The sequence below is a fragment of the Lonchura striata genome, chromosome 3, assembly GCF_050655825.1.
Source record: "Lonchura striata isolate lonStrDom1 chromosome 3, ASM5065582v1, whole genome shotgun sequence".
Taxonomy (NCBI): Eukaryota; Metazoa; Chordata; class Aves; order Passeriformes; family Estrildidae; genus Lonchura; species Lonchura striata.
In genome coordinates, this window is record NC_140705.1 from 20284443 (window position 1) to 20297820 (window position 13378).

General features: G+C 38.8%; 1 long non-coding RNA gene across 1 annotated transcript in view; it reads left to right on the forward strand.

The window, feature by feature from the left end:
- LOC146767807 (uncharacterized) overlaps positions 1 to 13378 on the forward strand; it is a 30484-nt gene that overhangs the window by 4110 nt on the left and 12996 nt on the right. Inside the window, exon 4 of the long non-coding RNA XR_014953597.1 lies at positions 1 to 13378. This exon is cut by the window's right edge and continues 12996 nt beyond it. This is a non-coding gene — a long non-coding RNA (uncharacterized LOC146767807).

A 13378-nucleotide genomic window follows, 5' to 3' on the forward strand; every position in this document is an offset into this window, starting at 1 on the left:
ATTTTATGTCCCCAGGGATGACATAGCAAAAATAGAAGAAGGACAGAACTGATGACAAAGACATTCATACATGGAAAAATACTGTTATGAAGATGGATGGACACTATGCTTTAAACCAGAAATAAATACAAGGAAATGGAATAAATGTACACAGAAAAAGACTGGAAAGGTGGTTAGAACTAATAGAATTGCTTCTTCTCACCAGATATAAACAAGGAAACATCCATTTAGACAAAAGATAATGCATTTATAACTGAAAAAGGAAATAGATGTTTTTGAACAGTGTAATTGCACACTGTGCAAATTCATTTCTGAAGAATGCCATTGAAGTTGTATTCAAGAAACAGAAACTTCATGAGGATAACAAGAGCATCACGTAGCACAAGTAAGCCCCAAAAAATGAATAGGATAAGGGTCAGATTTCAAGCATTATGCTAATTTTCACAAGCTAAATTTTAATAAAATGAAAATATATTCCATTATTTTCCACTACAGAATTTCTTGCTGTAATGTACATCAAATTGGCAGTGATCTCTATGGGAAATAGAATATTACATAAAGCACGCCACTACCTAACCTCTCTGTTCTTACGCCCCTTTTCTTTTTTATAAGCATTTTCAAAAATTTTTCCAGACAGAGAAAAGTTAAAATAAAATTACCTGAAACAGTGCTGTTCCCTGCAATATGTACACTGGGTACAAATGCACTCGGAAGATTGCAAGTACCAAAATTTCACAGTCTGCAGGAAAAAATGTCATAATCCAAAGCAGATGAACTTCTCTGTTCTTTGAGGTATGCTGTATTTTATATTGTATTGGTCACAAACATTTTCAAGAAATCTAGTGCAGTTAAAACTTTAATTACAAAAATCTAACAAAAATGAACAATTGGTAGATAAACTTTTGAATATTTAAGCCACAGAGTATGTAGTTCAGCTCATGAGAATACTCTCGTGAGTTTGGCCAGACTCACTTAAGAAGAGCAAATGTAATCAAACATGCATCATCTTCTAGACTACTCAAGTGATCTGTTTTGCAGAGAGCTAAACCTAATGAAACCTTCCCAGCGTTTTATTTAAGTCAACAGTAAAACTTTGATTGCAGATTCAGGCCTTCTCTGCCTGGTGAACTGATGATCTCAGCCTGAGATATTTTCATGGATATACCAGCACTCCAAACAGGCAAAGATCTCTAGGTGGGGCCTTTGTTTTGCAGTTCCACAATTATCTGAAGGAAACAAAGTGTGCTGGGGGAAAGGGGGACTGTTTCTCCCCCACACAGCTATCTACCAGAGCAGCAGCTCTGACCCTGAGTGATATCTCTGGCCTGCAGGACTCTGCTGGGCTATAGCAGACATGGCCTCAGTTTTCTTTGGAGATCCAGTTCTTACCTGTAGTTTTGATCTAAAGTTACAGCACAAGGACACTGAAGAGCTCAAGGTTCACCTCCAACTTCTCTTCTTGCTCAGAGCATTGTGAGGCCATTAGTCACAAAAAAAAAAAATCTCCAAAAAGATGGACAGCAAAAAGAAATTGGCAAAGAAAAATATGGTAGAAACATTCCAGTTCAGTGCTTATTCTGCTGGTTAACAGCAGTGGGAAGATAACAAAGGAAACTACTCAGTGTGAAGGGGGAATCTCAAGGCACCAGCATATGACTCTCCTGGGACCAATTATTCCTCAAGTATTTCTCAGTGATGCAGTGAGCACATAAGCTCTCACAAGGCCCTACAGAAAGGAGCAAAGACTTTTTAATTCAGTCCTGTTTAAACCATGTTAGCTGTCTTTCTCCCTTTTAGAGCCAGGTGCTAGCCCAACCATAACCACCCATTCAAGCCCTTTGAGCAGAAGGGGCTGGAGGAAAAAAAAATACAAGAATGAGAAGTGAGTCCAGAGAACAACAACAAAAAAAGATTAAAAGGAAAATGTGTGAGTTTATCAGACTCAAAAGTAGATTGATGGACACTGGAGGAGGGCAGCCCCCAACAACATCAGTCACTCCTGGAATGTGTCCAGGGAAGCCATGGTTGCTGCCCACCAGAGCTCTCTTTGTCAGCATGAGAAGATGAAGGACTGGAAGCGGATGATGCAGTTGGCAGGATACCCTCACTGAGTTCATGTCTCATGGTGGTGTGAAAGGCTACTTTGGCTGTAACCAGGAGGAGACTGATGAATAGGTCTTGTGTTTACTGCCCATTGTGTTATAAACATCTCAAGTAGTCATTAAGGAAAATGTGTTGGAAGAATAAATGCTCTTTAATGTAGGCAAAAATGAAATACTGTTTGCAGTGAGCTAGCTTGGTTTTTTATATGTCATGTATGATTTAAGACAGAATTTTGTTTATTTGTAATTCCTATTCTTCCCTGACATTTAAAATGTTCTTTATTTGTTGTACTAATAATGGGCTTCAGATGTGAGAAAACAAATTACATACTTCTTTTGTAGTGTGACTTCAGTGCAATGATCTGAAAGTATACTTACTTACATATTAGTGAATTAATCCTGACAACATATTATTATTTAAGAAAAAAAATCTTCATAGCTGAAAACTCCAGCTTACCTTTTTTTTTGCCTCTTTTCAAAGTTTGCTGTTACTGGATTAAAACAACAAATCATGATTAATAATAAAGCACTATCTATGCTTGAAGCCAAAATATACAGATTTCCTAGCAAGCACTGTCAGATCTTTTACTAAACAAGCAGCAACATCCTGATTTCACGTTCTTGCTGTTTATGCACTAGCCCACTTTCTTTGCCAATTCCACATCTACACTAACAATCACTGTTGCAGAACTGTCACCAAGTAGTCATGGATTGTGTATCTACAAATACATTTTTTAAAGTGATCAAAACTTCAAAATATTCTCATCCAAGTGATACAACCTTCCCAAAGCCACAGAAGTTTTTATCAAGCCTACAGAAGAATAGGAACATAGATGTTGCCTCATTTATATTTCTTAACAATTTCCCAGTTCCACAATGCCCTGTTCCCTCAGAACAATTGTCCCATTGTGGTTTTGTTTTCTATTGCTTTGCATTGATCAATGTAATATGAAAACTTCACATCTGAGAAAGACTTTTTATTTTCTCCACTGCTAGCACAAATCACAGGCAGGCAGTCATTGCCTTACATAATTTGGGAAGACACCTAAATACCATGCTTCTGTCTGCAGAGAAATAGTGTGAATATCCTCATGCTGGAGAGTAGGGAAGGTATAAGGTTGTTTATCATGCAGCTGTAGCAATAGCCAGGTTTGTGGGGAATACAGAAGAGATGCAAACTAGGGAATGAGAAGCAATATTGCTAAAAGACAAACATCCTTCTGGAACAGTAGAGGGATAATTGTTTCAGTATGGCTGAATCGGGCCAAAAGTCCATTTGCCCTAGCATCTTGTCTCTGACAATGATGTTTAAGAAAAGAAACAAGGCATGGATTAAGTCCAGTGTGGTACTTCCCATGGCATGTCCTGCCAACATCAGCTTCATTTTCTAGAGACTATATCAGCATCTTTGATTTTAAAAAGCCTGATGGACTTCTATTCCATGAATTTTCACTATGGATTCAACTTTTCTCCATAAAATGTATTTACTTTTTTTTTTTTTCTTTTTAAATGTAATGAGAAAGAAAACCACACAGAAAACTTTGCTTTTATGCAGGAGAAGTTAGGAATGTTAATAGCTTGATGGGAAATATTATGTGTCACCTGGTCATGTTCCTATCAGTGGAACAGTGCCATCCACTGCAAAAACTTCCCCTCTATGTCACTGCAGGACAGCTCTGAGCCCATGTGAGCTGCCCCTTAGTTTCCCCCCATCTCTGCCCACAGCCAGGGTGCCCAGCATTCAGGTGTGCTTTTGCTCAAGCATAGATCTTCAGGGGATGATGTAATTTTCAGTAATTTAACTTACTCTTGCTGGCAAAGGATAAAGGTCAAGTCCAAACAGCCCATTAAGCATCTCAAGTGTTATTGTTATTATATGATACAGACACATAATCTCCTGCCCTTTTAAACGTTTGTCAATCTATAATCTGTATGCCAGTGGAGTCAGTCTGAGAAATGTACTTGGTTTCTATTGTAAGGAAATATGCAATTATATATAGCACAGAAGCATGCTGTGGATAATGCAATCAAAGGCACTGAGAAAATTAAAAGATGGAATGGCATTGGAAAAAGTATAAATACTAGCTAAACAACCAAACTGTCAAATGCCTAACAGATGGACTTAGAGCTCATGAAATTATGACAATGTATTTTCCATAGAATTCCATAGAAAAAAAACTTGTTATTCATGAAAGTTGAAAATTTAAAATAATTTAAATGCAAGGTATTTTCATCTCAAAAAAATTGCACATGAATCTCTTATTCAGAACAAAAAATTTTGCAATTAAGAATTTTGCTTACTGTGCTTTGGAAGTCTTTAAAATGTGTATTAAATTATATTTACTCCTTACATATATAGTTTTACTGTTGATTTGACCTTGATTTCAGTTTGTTTACTTTGCTTCTGATATATGCAAAATTAAAGTAAAGGTGCTTTTATTCTGAAGCTGTGTCCACACAGGATTAAAGGCAGTTTTACTAATACACTTCCAAATCACACCTGTAGGTGTTTCAGATAATTTTCCTGAATGCTTCTATATAATCAATGCTGGTGTGACATGCTTGGGTGACTGCTGTAGTCCTGGATCATGAGAGTTAGGAAGAGAGCTATAAATATTTCTACAAAAGTTATTACTCAGTTTTGATTGTTAATTAGTTTTCTAATAAAATATGCAGGAGTCAGTGGCATTTGCCTAAATTTGCCTGGAGTATTTGCCATTCCTATTAATTTTCTTTAGTATGAAAAAAAAAGTTCCCATGCACAGGCTAATGATGCAAGATGGGGTTTGTTTTTTTTTTTCCTATGCTTAGACCAAGTGTCTGAAACCTTGACCTCACTGATGTCATTGATAAAGTTTTCCCTGACTTTAGCAGCAGTGTATTTTAATTCAAAATAACTTCATACAGAAGAGAGAGGGCAAAAACCTGTGTATGTGCAGTGTAGAAATATCAGTGTAATCTAAAGAGCTATTTTATCAGATTAGTTCTTGGTTTCTCTCTCATGCCTTTGACATCAGTACTAAAAAGAGATTTTGCTGTCCAGTTAAATTTCACAAGAGAAAGATTCACTTCAGTTGGTTCCAAACCTAGTTAAAGGAATGTTTTGGTTTTTTTTTTCATGTTTCTGTCCTCTTGATCGTAGCAGTACCTAACCTAAAAGGAGAGCTTGGGCTAGCCCCATTTCTTCTGACAAAGACTTATCTAAAATGCTACTGAACAATTATTTGAAATGAAGGGCATAAAAAATCTAGTGGATATTGGAGCAGGGTCTTAAATTTTGTTTTGGTATTATTCAACTGATTGTGTAGATGATTTAAATTTAGAAAACCTGTTTATAGAAATTTAGAAAGCTGTTTACATGGCTCAGTCTTTTCAGTTTTCATAGAATCATTAAGGTTTTCTTGTCTCTAATCTCAGCTTCAATGACAATAGTTTTCTTAGCATTTAGCTGTTCCAAAAGTAGAACTAAAAACCAAAATGCTTCCAAAATCATCAAGTTTTCACAAATCAGTTACTGCCTTTTGCTATTCTCAAGGCACTAGCATGTAAAGCCAGTGTGGATCCCCAAAGAAACTGGCAGCTTGCTACTTTACAATTTCCTCATGTATCCCCAGTGAGATGTGAATCTACAATAATCTAGATCTTCCACCTTTTACAGCACCTAAAATTTTAGTCCCAAAGAAAATTTTCCCCAGCTGTTCATTAATAGCATGCTCAGCTTTACTTAACAGAAAAGTCTCCTGTAAAGCAGATACAGGTGAGAGTTACTTTCTAAAAGCTTGCATTGCTCTTTGTGTGTTATGCTTAGTGTAGGCCAGGTACCAGAGACTATGTCCTTTACATTGGGCAGTAAGGGAATATAAAGCTTGCTTTAGCCACCAGGGGCTTATGCCAATATAGGAATTCAGTTTAAGCTAAAACTGGAGAGATTTATACTGGCTGAGAATTTGATTATGCTTTAAGAAGCTTAGTTTTATTTAGAGAGTTCAGAGATTTTAGGAAAGGCTTCAATTAGAAGAGTTTCTATTTTGTGGATATATTTGCATACCAGTACTTATTTTTCATAAGAATTTTGTAACTTAAATTTGCATAGCTTCTATTTAGATTTAAAATAATATAATTTTTTTTCTATAGCTTTCCCTGCCTTTATTTCATCCACTATTGATGAATTTGCATGTTCACCTATTACAGTTATACTGTAAAATTACTAACTTCTTTGAAATTCCACTGTATCTTCCTCCTGACTTTAGTAGTCTCAATACATACTTCACATAAATCCTTTGCTTTTCATACCATAATAGTTTACTATATAGTTCTCTATTTGGTCAGGAATTTATATTTCTTGCAAACAACAAAAAGAAAAAAATAAAATCAGTTACTTGGAACCAAGAAATTCATATGCTTCAGGAAAGGTGAAGATTGATATCAAAATGAATAAACTTACATTTCCTATGAGGGGAAATGTTCAGATTCAGAAATAGCATTGCCTGCTGTGCCTTATATTGTGTCTGATGTGCTGTTGTATAGTACTATAATCTCATCATTCTGCTTTTTCAAAACTGTTTTTAAAACTTCATCTTGATTTGGTAATTCCACATTAACCTGTGTTGAAGGTAAGCAGCCATTATGTGTGCCTGCAAAGTCAGTCATCCTGCATTTTGCTTAAGAACAACCTAGCAAGTAAAATTCCCTTTGCATTTCAGAGCAAATAGCATCAGTTTAGCTGTCCTGTGCAAGGTTTCTGGATGAGTTCAGTAGCATAGGAGCCTGCAGTTGAAAATTTTCTGCTGCCTTCAAAGGCAGGTATTGAAATGTTTCAGATAGGACATGATAGCTCAGCTACCAAATTCATCTATTTTTACATGATAAATTTCAATGATCCTCTTTTGTGTTCTTTGCAAAGAAAGGCTTGGCATCTTGATGCAAAATTGCACCACATCTTTCTTACATACAATGATGAAAACCCATTGTGAGGTAATTTCAGAGGGAAGGCAGCACATCCCATTAACCTGTGCTGGGATTTGGGTACCTGGTGTTCTGCTAAATCCTCGTTTGCAATCCAGAAAGAGTGCTTTCATCACAGTTTAAGCTAAATCACAAGCTCCCTAAGTAGAGGGTCTGCAAGTTCCCTGCTCTGCAGCATCCCTGGGTGTCACAGTGCCTGGATCTTGGCGATGGGAAGCTGCCACTTAACCCCTCATCAGCCCAGTCTTAAGAACAAACCAATCTTATTTTTGGTAGTCTCCTGCCTGTCCCTCAGTAAATCTTTTCATTCTGCACAGATGCAGCAAGGGTGATGTCCTCTGATGGGTGACAAAGCACAGAGACCCAAGGGTGGCACATCAATTCCCAGTTTTTTCAGTGACCAGTGTGCCCATCTTACAAGTATTCATCATGCTACTGAGAAGATTTCCACAACAGACAGGACCTGAGCCCACAAAAATGAGGAATTCCTTTCATGATGCTTCTATAAACATCTGGTTTCTGCCTAGCAGAGGTCATGTGCCTCTTCACCACCACTGCAAGAAAGAATGAGAATTGTTTAGGTGGCAGATACTTGAATGCATAAAATGTTACATTTTTTTTTTTTAATTACTTGATCCTTGTGTTTAGAGATCTGGAGGCATAATTTTACTGTGTTATTTTTAAAGATTTGGACATTACAATATCTCTTCCATAAGCATAACAACTAGGCAAAAAAAAAAATTCTTAACCTAATTACATAAAAGTCTGAAGAAATTCTGCAGGTCATACATATATGTAGATTTTCTCTATTAAATGAGCCTGCAGGGAAACGCCCGAGAAAAGTTGTGAATTAAACTAGCATAAGAATCAGTTTATTTACTCAATAAAAATACCCATTCTAGTGCTAACCCCCTCCTATGAAAAAAGCCACTGGCATATTTCCTGAGGGTCTGTGGAAATATTAATGTAACACTATTAAAATCTAGTTTTTTGTTTATTTTTTTTTCTTTCAGTACTATCCTAAGCAGGTGTTTTGGTGCATATGAGTCAGGGAATAGCTTACAGAAACATCATGCCCAAAAGAGATTTGAGAGGTTTTGTTTGTTTATGGGGGTTTTTAATTGCTTTCTGAAAGCAGGAGAAGTTAATAATGTTACATAATCTTAGATGAGAAGCACCATGTCTAAATTGTACAAACACAGCTGGAGGGTGACTTAGATGGTGACTATTCCTTATCCACCCATATTGGTGGAGCAGCTGCACTTCCCACAGGTAATTCCTCGGTATACTTACTAGGAAGATGCAGATTATGATCCATTGCCCTCCAGAAATAAAGCATAGCCTAATTGAATATGGGTTTCTTGTAGTTCCACAGCCCATGTTTTTGGAGGAGTTTGTCACTATTCCTGTAGAACTACATCTTTCCAGGTATACTGGCTTTTCTCTGCAGGCAGACACTGCTCACAAAGTTAGGTCAGCAACAGAAAATATCTTGATTGTAGAATAAGTGGTCTTCATTAGCAGCTTAACTGGTCAGAACCATTGACTTTGCCAGTAAATTTGCTTACCTTGACAAGGTGACACACGGTGGGGTGGTTAACAGCATGAGCTGCACCAGTGGCAGTACCAGGGGAAGACAATTCAGTTTCACTTCCTAACCCAACTCTGCAACTGCAGGATGAGAAAGGGATCCGTGATTGCAGTGATCTGTAATTTCAACCACAGAATGAACAAAACTATCATCCAGCACAAAAAAAGAAAAGAAGTGGCATATTCTATTTAATGGAACATTTATTAGGTTTTTTAATGCATTTGTCAAAATGACTGTTAGTGTGATATTGTGCTATAAATCTGTATGCTATTACGTTTAAAATAAACTGTAATAAATTTGTCGTGCTTATTACTATCACCCTTTTTCTTATCTGGTATTTTATATTTTCCATCTGTGAATAACCAAAATATCTATGAGTAAGCAATGTCATAAAATGCATAAATGCTCAAAGAAAATAATATTGTGCTGTCTTATGGTAATATTTGTCTGCTACAAAGTGCAGTTTTTAGCTTTGATATGGAAGAATGATTTACAGTGCCTGAAAAAATGCAGTTTGTAACAGAATGAAGATGTTCTTCATCACAAAAAGACACTGATATTCAAAACTTCCTTCCTGACCCCCTCAGCCATGTCTCATAAGACTTTTCACTGTAAGCTGTTGAACAGAAATGTAAAGCTCATGACTTAGCACTGCCAGTGCTTATGCTTGTGTTACCAGGCTGCTGCAACATAGCATTTGAGTCCTTCAGCAAGGTTTGTAAGGGGTGGCTTGAAGATTCTACCTTGTGGATGAAAACTGAATTGAAGCTTAGTGAGCTCTTGTTGAACTGGCATTGCTGAAAAGATTGTGAGTGATAAGAATTTAACCTATGACACAGTAAAACAAAATAAATGTGTTACTAAGGTTATGACATGACCCGTAAAAAGCAAAAAACATGAAAAGTTAAATTTTATGTGCTGTGTAAACTGTGACATCCAAAGTGGCCAGCTTTACTCAATGAGCTAAAAACTGTGTTGTATCCAAGTGCAGTGTAACAGATCAAGGTGGAAATGTTAAAACTGTAGATTCTAAGACTTTGTGTGGGCCCATTTTTCCTTAAATGTTGATCTGTGTGTGGAACGGCACAGGATTATACAGGGGAAAAAAAAACCCTCACTAAAAACCCCACACAGATGAGCCATTCTTCTGTATATATTTTTTTCTATAGAATCACTCAATTAGTAAAAATACTTTTTTTTCTGGTGATACAAGCTACTTCATTAGTCTTTTTATTTGTTTACTTGTTTTGTTGGTTTTTCATCCTTGTAAATACTAGGACAAGGAATCTGGTTTTTTAAAGGTCTGCAGATCTAGGTCTGCAAAGCAGGGCTCCTGACCTCCACTATTTTGTAGTGGACCTGAGCTGCTCATTGCAGAGTTGTTCACTGGACACACTTTCAGTTTCCACAGAAAGCACCCCAGTCCTGCAGCCTGTGAGACAGTCACAGCCTGGCCCAGGAGAATCCCCCAGATTGTACCCCCTAGCATGGGTGCCCCTGGCAGCACAGGGAGACACAGCCCCAGAGGCAAAGCACAAGTGCAAGACAAGTGAGAAGAGTTAAAAAGAAGCTGAAAAAAAAATGGGCAATTGAAACCAAGGCTGGAGAAAAGCAGTGCAATCAGATCCTCAATATTACAATGCACCTCATTTTGCTTCCTTACAAAGCTGGAACAAGAGAGAGATCTAAATCTAATCAAACCTGGAAGAATGCTTGCCTTAGTCCTGGGAAGAAAGCAAATCAAATAAACAAACATCAGAGATTGAAAATTTCAGATGATGAAAACAAAGTACAAAGTGTTTATTTATTTATTGCTGCAGTAATTTATCTCCAGTTTAAATTTTGGTTTTTTTACGTGACTCTTACCAAACCTCCGTTCATTCACTTGCAAAACTGGTATACTTTTACTTAGCAGAAGTCTTCCAAATATGAATAGATGTGTTGTATTCTTGGCTAAATGTTTCAGAAATGTTTTTTGAGATTCCTGAGTAACAGCACAAACTATAAAGTATTGTTACTATTACTCTGAGCTTTGTATTAGGGACCTGACACAATGAAAATAACAGTAACCCACTTCAATCAAATTCTGTATTTCTTCTGAAAATTTGCTGGGTTTATCCAGCATGTGAGCATGAGAGAAGACTGTTTTAGCACATCTAAGAAAGGAAAAAGTGTGATCAGAGATAGATACTATTTTTTTGAAATCCATGTTTAGACACCTAAAGGGGATGGAATTGGAAGCTGCTGAACAATTCCAGATGTCACCATCTTGAAAGAGTGCTGAGAACACTTCACATCCCTCAGCACCAGGAAGGAACTGGCCTGATTCTTAACTGTGGATTCAAGTAATCCCAGATATTCAGTTTTGAAGATGCTGTGTGAAACCTCTGGATATTTGAAACACCCAAATCCTCTATTAGTAGCAGTTAGCCTTTTCTATGCCTTGGGAGATCTATGGGACAGCTTTCAGTACACATTAGTAAAACCACATTTTCTTTTTTTTCTTCCTGTGTGGAGAAATAACTTGCTGAATCTCATTCTTTTGGATCAACTGTAGGCAACGCTCTAGCAGAAATACTGACTGCCAATGTAAAAATGTTGAGCTGCAGTCAGCAGACTCATCACACTCTAAATATTGTCGCTTGTGGAAAGAAATGCAGTGTGGGAGTAACCTTTTACTCCCTTCTATGTACTTGTGGAGGCTTTCTGCCCTCTTGCACAGTTGTGAGTGATTGAACATAAAGCAAAGCACTGCTGGGGGCTGTGGAGCACTGCTGGAAGCAGAGCAGAGCAAGTGACTCCGTTTGCCTTCCTGCCAAGTAGCTTAAAGGGTACCTTTAGCCCCAGTACGTGGGGTGGGCACTAAATGAAGTCTCTGTTTGCCCTGCCCAGGGTATGGCTGAGTGAGGATGCTCAGTGACTGATGATGAATGGGGGAGGATTTTCTGCCCTCAAGAGACCCCATATCACCCTTTAACCACAGCTGGGACCACCTGGGCTAGGGCACACATCCCTGCTGGGTCAGGCAGAGGCGCTCAAATTAGGTTTCAGAAAATCATGTGTATGGGAGGCACCCAGCTAGTGCAAACAGCAGAACAGAAACTCCCTGGGATTTATATACCAATAAACAGAAAATACTCTCCTGCTTCACAGGTATGTCTGAGGTTTGGTCCTTGCCTTTGAGGCTTAATAGTCTATGGAGAACAAAAGAGCCAGTGAAGTGCTTACTACTTTCTATCTAGTGCCTGATAGCTGGTGATTGAAGAGTATGACACCACCTGAGCCCATTGTATCTCTATTTACAGACTGAATTGACAACAGTAATAATACATCACATACATTCATTTCCTGCCTACTCAATGAGGAAATTATGTGCATTTGTTGTAGGTTAAAATACCACAGCAAGCCAAGGCAAGGGGATCACCAAATTATCCCAAAGAGCAATACAATATTTCCTCCTTGTCCTGTGAGATCCCCTTGGGCTTAGCCTTTCCATTTTGGGGGAATTTGTTTGTAGAGCTTAATGTAATTTCCCAAACTATGAAAAGGTGGAAAAAATACTGTGTTTTTTGTCAGTATATTTTGTTAATATAACTGTGTTAAGTCATCAAAACAGCACTCCTAGCTAATACTACCAGAACAGTGTTTTCTAGCCTCAGATTTAGCCTTTTTTAGGCAATTGAGAAAAAACAGCAGCTTTGGTCATCCTGGCATTATTGCTGCTTCATATTGGATGTTCCTGCAGGAATAGGACATCCATCCTCTTGCAGTTCCAGCCAACAGCCATTCTGGTATCTTTGAACACAGGCCAAGAGAGGTCTGAAACTTCCAAAGTAACTAAGTTTGACAACACAAACCAACAAGGCAGGTTACTTCTTTGCATGAAGCTAGTAAAAGTTTCAGTGGAGCTGTAGAAGTACTTTATAGATATCATATAGATTAAAAAAAACAAAAACTTTATAAAAATTTGTGTTGAGTTTTCATGGCCAGTTTTTAGTAGTAGAGGGGTTACAGGGGTGGCTTCTGTGAGCAGCTGCCAGAAGCTTCCTCTATGTCCAGCAGAGCTCCAGGATGGATGGGCTGGGCCAGTCAGAAATGGCAACACCTCAACCATAACACGGTTGAGAAGGGAAAAGTTATTGCACAGTTGTAATTGCAGCCAGAGAAGAGAGGAGTGAGAACATGAGAGGAACTCTCAGAGGCTCTGCAGACACCAGGGTCAGTGCAGAAGGAGGGGCAGGAGATGCTCCAGGCACCAGAGCTGGGATTCCCCTGCAGCCCATGGTGCAGACCATGGTGAGGCAGCTGTGCCCCTGCAGCCCGTGGGGATCCACAGGGATGCAGAGATCCACCCATGGAGGAGCCCCACACGAGAGCAGGGGGATGCCTGGAGGAGGCTGTGACTCTGTGTGAGGCCCGTGCTGGAGCAGGGTCCTGGCAGGGACCTGCAGGCTGTGGAGAGAGGAGCCCATGCTGGAGCAGGGTTCCTGGTGGGACTTGTGACCCCGTGGGGGACCCACGCTGGAGCAGCCTGTTCCTGAGGGACTGCACTCTGTGCAAGAGTGAGCCACACTGCAGCAGTCTGGGGGGGACTGGTGCCTGTGGGATGGACTCACGTTGGGGACGTTCAGAGAGAACTATTTCCAGTGAGGGGGACCCTGGAAAGGGACTCCTCTCCCTGAGCAGCAGCAGAAACAACCTGGGATCCACTGACCATAAG